Below are 10,949 nucleotides of genomic sequence, written 5' to 3'. Positions count from 1 at the left end.
CCAGTAGTTTTCCGGGTAGGTTTTGTATGAACTACAGAACCACGGGTTCGATTCCTGCACGCTCCATGTGTAGTCCACATAGAACCTACCCGGAAAACTGCAACAAAGAACTACGTAAATGGCGCTGAGATCCATTATACCGGCAGTGTTCTAAAAACATAAAAGAAACGTCAGTGTATGGTAGACGTGAACAGTAAATAATAACAATGAGCGCAGAATAAACTAACTAAATAAAAAGACGGCATGTACCAATTAAAATGCCCGTAGGTGTTTAAAGAGCGTGCAGGAATCGACAACATTATTACAAACAGCTAGGAGGGGGCCATAACACGCTGGCAATTAAATCTATAGGGTCCTTTGTCTGAGGGACCTTAAAAAACCAGCTGGTTAGGAAAAGACTTAACATCCCAGACTAGTATGAGTAAAGATCGAACTCGTTGACAGTTAATATGGGAACGAGTGGATAGAAAAGTAGACATTGTGATAATGGCCAATGATGCCACACTTAGCATAACTTATGTCCTGCACTAGGCAAGACTAATCCTTGTTAACAATAAATATGGCAATTATTGGATTTAAAAGTGTAGATCGTAAGAATGGCCAATGATGATACACTAAATATAACTTATTCACTGCTTAGGTGGGAGAAGATATATTTGAAAATATACTCTCAACCTACACTGTGCTCTACGGCGTTTAATGAAAAGGAGATTACGCTGCATTCAGGCGATAAAGGGACACGATAGCCCTAAATTGGTATGTATACAACCCCTTGTCCCAATGATGAGTTAAGGGACATGTAAACAATGGCTTTAGCACTGCCTAGATATACGCACTAAACTAGAACGTCATGTCATTTCTGTACAGGAATTAAGACACCACTTGAAAGGGTAAAGGGAAGAACAGCCTGAATGTCAGCATTAGGCGCTATAGCAACCGGTATGTATGCCCGTGCCAATTCCTAGTATCTTTATAAGTTACAAGATCATCATTTAAAGTATAAAGTAACATTTGTGCACTTTACAGGCACGGCAAGATAATCAAATCGGTGCACATTGAAAAATGCCCTTGTTTGACAGACACCAGTGAATACAGTGTCAATCAGAATCTCTTGAGTAAGTGTCCCCTGGAAAATGTAATAAACAGGGTAGGAAATATCTGCAGCATGGTATATAACTACATGCCTTTCCATTATAGAAATCAATGATCTAAAAGACTTGGATGCGAGGGACCTTAACCGCAACATTCTAAGGAGATACAGTCGTCCACAAAATAGAAGGACTTCAATCCCTATACTTCAAGTAAGGGCAATGAACATAGAAATAGCGAACACCACTAGATTAGTCCTTAATTAAGATGTACTCTCTTTAGGAATAATATATTAACTACATGCATTCTCTTTTTTAGAAAGAAGTAAATAATCTTTGGTTTTAAACTTCGTCCGTCCTGAGGAAGGTGCCAAAAATTGTACTCAACGCACCGAAACGCGTCGACAAGTGGGACTTTTTAAATGTATATGAATTGTATGTAGTTTGTATTTATTTTCAAGTATAAAAGTATATGATTTTTTTAAAACTTTGAGTGACTCTGAGATAGATACCGTAAAGTGGAATTGTTAGACAGTATATAAGTTTGTACCAGAGCACCCAATTACAGTATCAATTGAATGCACATTTTACAATGATTTTATTAAATATAAATGTTTTCCTATAACAATAAAATTTGCTGAGAGTAAAAAAAACGATATTCTAGTGTGGAGTTCTAATATTTATCCAATGTCTACCTAACATTACAAGTCACAAAGTAATAGGTATTGATTTAAATGTGTAGGCCATATGGTCACTAACCAAAAGACTAATACACAGAAAGGCTCCCCTCCGAGAACTACATCCTACTAGGAGACCTCAACTTCCACCTGGAAAAGAATAACGACAACAACACCACCACCCTTCTGGACAACCTGGCCAATCTCTGACTCAAACAACTTGTTGACACCCCCACCCACCTTGCCGGGCACACGCTCGACCCAATCTTCACCTCCAGCAAACACATCTCCTTCGATCACACCACAGCTCTCCATTGGACGGATCACAGCTGCGTTCACTTCAACTACAAAAAGACCACGACCCACAACCCCCCACAACCTATTCCCCGAAGAAATTGGAACAAAATAACCTCTTCGCTTCACCTAAATCCTCCTGCCAAATCATCGGACCCAAACCAAGCAGCCACCAACCTCACACAATGGATCACCCTCAGCGCCGACGAACTAGCACCCTTGAAAAACCATCAAACCAAGCAAGGTACCAAAAAATTCCCCTGGTTCAATGATGACCTTAAGAAATCCAAGAAGTTCTGCCGCACCCTCGAGAAAGCCTGGAGAAAAAACCCAACCACTGACAATCTGGCCACCTTCAAGAACGCCACCCGCAAACACCACCAACTGATCCGATCCACCAAGAAATCAGCATTCAAAGACCGACTGGACAACAACGCCCAAAACAGCAAGGAACTATTCAACATCGTCAAAGAATTTACCAACCCCACCGCCGGCACCAATGACATCACTCCCTCCCAAGACCTCTGCGACTCTTTATCCTCATTCTTCCACAACAAAATCGCCGACATACATAACAGCTTTGAAAACCAGTCCGAAGACCAGCCCACTCCACCCACCTCCGAACCAAAACAGCACTCTAACTACCTTTGCGCCTGGAACCCAATCACTACTGAAGACACCATCCGCCTGATGAACTCCATCCACTAAGGATCGCCAACCGACCTATGCCCCCACCACATTTTCAACAAAGCAGACTCCATCATCGCACCCCATCTCCGCGATGTCATCAACTGCTCCTTCAACTCCGCTACCTTCCCGGAAATCTGGAAACATACCGAACTCAGCGCCCTTCTGAAGAAACCCACAGCAGACCCCTCTGAACTTAAAAACTACCGCCCCATCTCGCTCCTCCCATTCCCTGCCAAAGTCATTGAGAAAGCCGTCAACAGTCAGCTCGCCGCCTTCCTTGAATCCAACAAATCCCTCGACCCCTCACAGTCCGGCTTCCGAGCCAAACACAGCACTGAAACCGCCCCCATCGCAGCTACAGACGACATCCGAACTCTACTGGACGACGGTTAAACAGCTGCCCTGATCCTACTTGACCTCTCCGCCGCCTTCGACACAGTCTGTCATAGCACCCTCATACAACGCCTCAGCAACGTCGGAATACAAGGAAAAGCTTTGGACTGGATCATCTCGTTCCTCGCCGGAAGAACCCAGAGAGTCCGCCTCCCCCCATTCAAATCAAAGGCCACCGAAGTCATCTGCGGCGTACCACAAGGATCATCACTCAGTCCCACCCTCTTCAACGTTTACATGAGTCCCCTCGCATCCATTGCGCGACAACACAACCTCAACATCATCTCCTACGCAGACGACACCCAACTGATCCTCTCCCTCACCAAAGACCCAAACACCGCCAAAACCAATCTACACAAAGGAATGAAAGAAGTAGCCAAATGGATGAAGAACAGCCGTTTAAAACTAAACTCGGACAAAATGGAAGTCCTCATCTTAGGATCATCCCCCTCTGCCTGGGACGACTCATGGTGGCCACCGGCCCTGGGTACTGCACCCATACCTTCAGATCACGCACGTAACCTGGGTTTCATCCTAGACTTCTCCCTTTCGATGACCAGACAAGTCAACACCATCTCATCATCATGCTTCAACATCCTACGCATGCTCAAAAAAATCTTCCGTTGGATCCCCACCGAAACAAGAAAGACAGTCACCCACGCACTGGTCACAAGCCGACTGGTTTACGGAAATACCCTTTACCACGGAACCACAGCCAAACTACAGAAAAAACTCCAACGCATCCAAAACGCCTCAGCCAGACTCATAATGGACATCCCCCGTCAAGCTCACATTTGCGGTCACCTGAAAGACCTCCACTGGCCCCCCTCAACAAGAGAATAACGTTCTGTCTCCTCACCCACGCACACAAGGCCCTCTACGACCTTGGACCCGAACGCCTCAACACACGACTGTCCTTCTACACACCCACCCGCCAACTACGATCGTCCAATCAAGCCCTCGCCGCAATTCCGCGGATCCATAGATCCACCATGGGGGGAAGATCCTTCTCCTACTTAGCGGCCAAAACCTGGAATTCTCTCCCCACCCACCTCCGCCTTACACAGAACCACCTCTCCTTCAGAAAGCAGCTAAAAACCTGGCTATTTGATAATTAAAGCACCCACCCTCCCGCAAGCGCCTTGAGACCCTCTGGGTGAGCAGTGCGCTATACAAATTCCTGAACTTGAACTTGAACTTGGGGACCCATCCATGCTACTCTAAAACGGGCCATGAGGCGCTTATTTCCTTAGCCTGAAGTGGTTGAGCCATTTCATGGTTTCAGCAAAATGAATGGCTGAGGAGCAGACTCTGTGACAGCAGGATCACAGATGGGGTACTAGAGTTATAACTAGAGTTATAACTGCTAGAAGAGTTGTGTAATTCTGCTGACTGACCTTGAAAAATATATTCTTATGATATGTGCAGAGAAAATGACATTTGTGATGGCCCATAGGTTGAGAGCTCCTGCTAAACCTGGAATGGTTATTCGTAATTCATAACAAAAACATTCTAAGATGGCCAGAGTATGCATGAACATGCACCAACAAGAGCAGCCATCTTCAAATGATGTAAAACCATTAAAAGATGGCCACTCAGTACTGTATTAGCAGCCTGTGACACGTGGAGTACTGAGGGTAAGTTCGCCCTGGTGGAGAGCAGAGTTCTAAATAAGCACAGTGGGGGATGGAACAAAAGGGGACCTGGGACTGCAAAACAGAAAGAAGATAAATTCTCAGGCACTGCAATTCAAGCTTCACACATCATCAGTAGAAATATGCAACTCAAACATGGTGTGATAGCAAAGCTCCAATAAGTTGGACAAAACACAATAGGTGGGAAAGCTACTAAATCATGAAACAAGCAAGGGGTGAGCCTAAAACCCACACTAAGGGGCTTATTTATGAAAGCCCTGCGTCACTTTTGCACCACGCAAAGTGGTACATGTGTGACACAAGCCTCTCAATTATGTCTATGAGGCCACGCAAAGCCAATTTGTGTGGCTTTGCATGGCATCATAGATATGGAGTAAGACAAAGCAGCACAAGTTGCTGTGTTGTCTTACTCTACTCCAGGGAGACGTTCCATGGGCATTACGGTGGGTTTTCCCATGCAACACCCATGGACCCCTATTTATGAGGCCTTGCGTCAGTTTTGCGCCGCCGGTGCGTCACTTTTTGTGACGCACCAGCGGCGTAAAATATGCGCCTTGTTGTGCCATATTTAAAAAGTGACGCATCTAGGTAGATGCGTCACTTTTTAAACCCCAGCGCCACATTATACCTGCGTCAGGTATAATGTATGCAGAGGGGGCGTTCCCCCGCAAAAAGCCTCGTAATAGTGACGCAGTGAAATCTATGAGATTTCACTGCGTCACTTTTAGGATGCTGTTGCGTCAAAATCTTGCGCCTGCCTCACAGCAGGCGTAAGACTGACGCAAGCCCTTTCACATGGGGCTTTCCCCATGTGAAAGGACGCATTGCTAGAGTTGCGTCACTTTTGTGACACACTCCAGCAATGCGTTACTTTTGCGCTTACAGATACGTCAGAAATACTGACGTATCTGTAAGTCCTTGCGACATGATGCGTCATACATTAAATATGACGCATCATTGGTGTCGCAAGGAGTGCGCGGTGAAAAGTGACGCATCGCTGTTTTCACGCAGCGATACGTCACTTTTCATAAATGAGGCCCCTTATGCTTCCCCAGAGCAGGCGTAACGAGAATTTTTTTTATTTCTTCTCGTTTTTACCTCTTTCCATATGTGCTGCATTCTTCAGCACACACAGAAAGAGGAAAATGCCACTTTGGATTGTTTTTGTGCAGGAAGGTGCCCCTGTATGCACAAAAACAATCCTCTATGCAACAAGGACACCCTTGCGCCGTGGAGAAAGGGGGCTTGCGCCAGTGTAGGGGAAATTGACAAGAATGCACTGTATTTCATAAATGCGGTACATTCCTGCCCTTTCACATTTACGTAGGGCAGCGCAGCAAGAAGCCTGCGGTGCTGCCACCTGGCGATTCCCCGTAAATGAGGTCCTGAACCTGATAATGTTCTCTTTGTCTTTTTTGACTCGTTTGCTCCTATACGTTTTGGCTCAGATGTGCATGAAATATTTATAAATCTGCTCGAGTTTAGGGAAATCACATGCATTTTCTACTGCATGCTTGAATGCTGCTCCAGTGGCAGCTTTCAAGGCGCATCGCTGGGGGTGTCAGGGGACATCTGCTACTTCCCTTGGCTGGAATTGTAAGCACAGTGGTACTCCACGCTGGGGCTTGGAGGCTGCGGTGCAAACTCTTAACTCCTTCACTGCGGTGGCTATTCCGCCGCAGTGCTAAGGGGGGAGGGCGGCCGAGCGGCGGGCGCATGCTGGTGACGGAACCGCTCCGTCACCAGCGTCGGTTGCTCTGTGCTCATGACGGAGCGGTTCTGTCACGGCCCCACCCGCTCAATAGAACGCGCCGTGCAGGCGCGAAATCAGTGCCGCGCAGGCACGACGGCAGGGCAATGACGGAACCGGTCCGTCATCAGCACAGCGCCACCGCAGCTGATGACGGAGCGGTTCCGTCATCAGCAGGGGAGGGGTTAAGGCATCTGCCCACTCCTTCTGTGGGGTATATGTATGCAGTCATGGTTGACAATCATGCAGTAGTAACACCATTAAAAGTTGTCAGGTATGCTTTTGTGGACACCTGACAGTCGTAAAGTAGTTTTGAAACGGTAATTATATTTTCACGCTTTTTACTGGCAGGAAGGTTTTTTGAGGGGACACTAAAATCATATACACCTGGACATGAATGACATCAGTTGTTTTTAGCCTTTCTTCCTTTATGATGAAATGTATATTTAAAAATCTATATTTCCCTGGCGGTGGCTGACACAGAGGATAGACAAATACATTTTCTGCAAGCGCCAGTTAGTCGGGAAATCAAGCGGCAGACTTTACATTCGCAGATAGCTCAGTTGCATGTATTTTCATTATTTTTCAGACATTTTTTTAGTCCACGTACTTACAAAAACGCCGAAAATGTAAGTAGAGAAGAAAATCGCAAATCACGTGATTGCATGTTTCAATTAGAAATGAAAGCTGGTAAATGTGCCTATCTGAATACATCACCTGTTATTACGCACAAACGGAGGGTTTAATAGTCAACTGTAATAATGATAAATTGATGCTGGAAAATGTTGCTCTTGAGTCTTTCACTTCATGGGGCCACCATTAGCAAGGATGCAAAATGTCATTCAGAGACCTGCTGCCCTGGCTTTTCTCTGAGGAAAATTACTCCCCTCACTCTTCAAAGAGACCTGAGTGATCAGGGAAGTGACCAAACGCGCCAGGTGGCCCATAAACGCGAGAAAAAGAAAATGTGCTGGCCCAGAGAGGTAAAAAAAAAAAATGATTTCTGAACTAAAGAATAGTCTGTGTTACAGGATCAGGACAGAAAGATTTGCAGCACATTCTGGATGAGATCTGACTACGCAATTTCTAATGACACTTAAATAGGTTACATTTTAGTCATACATATTCTGTGTAAATACTATGTAAATTTAACATTTTGCAATTGTGGATTGCACTGGGCTGGGTGTTGTCATCCAGTAACTCTGTTTAAATGTCTCTGCTCCTATACAGTGCTACATTAATTCCACAGTAAGCAGCTGCCTTAAGACAGCACCACAGGGGTGCACCAGATTGCAGTAAAAGGGTTTAAATATAACCTTATTGAAATCGGAGTGCCAAAATGAAAACGTGTTGCCTGGGCTCCGAAAACGCTTGCCCTGGAGATGAATATGCTTTATTAAAAATAAACTGTCTGGCAGGGAGGGCTTATCACTCCTAGTTATGATCGTTTATATAAATGCCTTCCTGAGTCAGGTTGGAGATTAGAATGTTGAGAGGCCAAATCATTGTGTTTCAGATACCTGAGCTTTGGACAGGTAGCTTTGGTTGCTTATTTATACACAAAGAATTCATGTAAAACATAGAGAAAGAGAACTGTGACATTTTCTCATTTGTTACAAATGTCGATACAAGATTTTTCAGTATGTTACAGCCAATGCTTAAATTGAAAAAATAAGTCCTTAGGTACAAAGATTTTGCTGAGGTTCCCGAAAACCATAACTGCCTGGTCTTGATTCCACCTCATGCATCTTTTCTCCACCACCATGCACTTCCTGTCTATCTCTTTCTTGCTGGTTGTGTTTCAGCTTTCTCCTTCTGTTACTGTTTTCCTATTGTTCTCTTCTTTCTTCTTTATCTTTCTTTTGCCATTCTCTATCTTGGTATGGGTGTAAGTCTGTGATGAAAAATGAACCTGAGCACCCTTATCACGTGCCAGTGCCCACCACAAGCAGAAAGGATTACAGTCAACGTCATCCGACAGGACAAATCTAATTCGCTCCATTTTCCTCTAACAGAAGTCCTTTTGGTCCTCACATGAATGTGGACTGTTGTCAGGTTCTACTAAATCGAAGTTAGTGGGACTCCTTTTGTAAGGTCTCCCTGTCTTGCCATTCAGCTGCCTTCACTAGGGGTGTGAAAACGGTGCCATGGGACATAATGCACGAAAGTAAATTGGTCTCTTGCAGGCTACAGTTTAATCATAAAATTCAACATTAAACAAAGCAGTGGATTTCTCTCCCACCTGTATCCTGATGCAGCTGCACCTACTGCACGATTGACAGCTACGCCCATGGCCCACACACTTCATTCTTTAGCGGTCTATCACACCTTGGTTCTTCAAAAAGGCATAAGAGCAGTTGATTTCCTAAACATTAACAGCCACATGCATCAAGCGATTTTGGAGTCGCAAGCGGTGCGAATCGCAAAATTCGGCCGTTTGCGATTCCAAAATCTCTTTTTTTGGATGCATTAAACAATTTTTAGAAATCCCAATTGTTTGCGATTTCTAAAAATGCGATTGCAGTTAAGAAATCGCATTTTTGCGATTCCTTAAATGCAATGCATGAATGTTTAAAAAAATTCGATTTCGCAAATAGGGGGAGCAAATTAACAAGAGGTTGAACCTTGTGTTAATTTGCGAAATCTTTCAAAATGCTCAAAAATGCATTTTTGAAAGTGTCATGTTACACACACACCTGTCCTTTGGACATGTGTGTGTGAAACTTGTACTTAAAAAAATGTCAAGGGTGCGGGGGGGGGGGGTTCTTTGGACCCCCCTCAGCACCCTTGAAATGCATTAACAAATTGCGATTCGCACAATGAAAATCGCAAAATGTTGATGCCTTCCCATTGAAGGCCCAAATGGGAAGGTTTTCCTTAATTGCGATTCGCAAAATGTGAATCGCAATTAAGGAAAATTAAGAAATCGCAAAAATATTTGCGAATTATTCATGCATTGCCGTTTTCGATTTCTAAATTGCGATTCCTTAATTTTCGCAATTTAGGAAACACAAACGGGTGCAATGATGCATGTGGCTGAAAATGTCTTAACAATTTATTTATTTATACTGCTCGGGTTCAACTTTTCCAAAAATGTTTAATCATGTTGTGGTCTTATCATTGTGTGCGCAGGTGGTGTTTGTTATTTTTTAGCTGTGTCTTTTGAACAATAGTGCATTGGTCACCGAACGCAATGCACCATTCTGGCAAGGGATAAAGACATTGGGCATGATTTAGATCTTGGCAGACGGGTTACTCCATCACAAGGGTGATGGATATCCCATCCACAGAAATATAAATCTCATTAGAACATTGGACCGTTGGAAGCTTCATTGAAAATAAGGGAGTGCCCTGGGCTTGTAATGGCTGGTATAAGCCCGGAGCTCCAACATTCCAATGTTTCTTTGTTCACAGCTCTGTGATGTACATTAATAATGTTCAGTAGCGCGTCCATCCTGTTTCCAATGCCTAGCTAAAGAGGAAGCAAGAAACCTACAATAATAATATCTTTCCGGTTTAGTAGGTTCAAGTGGTGTCCGAATGAGCAGGCATCGCTTAAAACTTAATGTGAAAAATTGAGGGGGTTATGGTGGTTATGAGTGATCCAAACTCTGGAACATGTCAATGCAATCTGACTCCTTGCCGAGTGCGAGGTGCCTTGGGTGCAAAATAAATTCTAGTATCTCCCCTATACCGGAGAAACAAGCTCGGGCAGTGCCATCATGCCTGGCATTAACGTGCTGTACTCGGCGCTCTCACAGGCACACCAACCACAGAGCACTCTTATCGGCATAGTCTTTTACCTGTGGTGTACTGGGAATAAGATTGAAAACCAAGAAAGAGTCTCTGCCTGCTCTGGTGCGATCAAACATGGACAAAACCAAGAGTGCTTGAGAGAGAGGGCACATAGGGTTGAATTCAAGAGCTGAAATACAAAGGACAAGTGCCAGTAAGAGGCTTGTGCACTATTCATAGTGTCTTTAATGAGATTTGTTTATACACTGCTAACCTGTAGAGGACGTCCAACTGAAATTTAACAGAAGGGTTGTGAGATAAGTTAAATAACAAATGTGGCAGCTCCATTTTGCGTAATCTAAAGGAGACTGCTAAAATATTTAGTTAAGCCAAGCAAGACTTCCTTCCTATAAATCAAACAGGATGAGATTGCTGCCTGAATCACCAGCCTTCTCCCTTCAACTCAGATGAAAAAAAGACTTTCCCTAAAGTTCTTCAAAGGGAAATAGCATGTACCAGTAATTTGTTTAACATGCAGGCAGAAGGTAAGATTAGTGTTAATTGTAACACCAACATATTTGGTTGTAATAGCAGGGGCTGTGAGTGGGACAACAGCTAGTGACTGCGTAACAGAGTTCCAAGTCTAAGGATGATTCCCTAGGACCAA

The sequence above is a fragment of the Lissotriton vulgaris genome, chromosome 3_1 (assembly GCF_964263255.1).
Source record: "Lissotriton vulgaris chromosome 3_1, aLisVul1.2, whole genome shotgun sequence".
Classification (NCBI taxonomy): Eukaryota; Metazoa; Chordata; class Amphibia; order Caudata; family Salamandridae; genus Lissotriton; species Lissotriton vulgaris.
The sequence above is the reverse complement of the archived record's forward strand: the minus strand, read 5'-3'. Positions refer to the sequence as shown.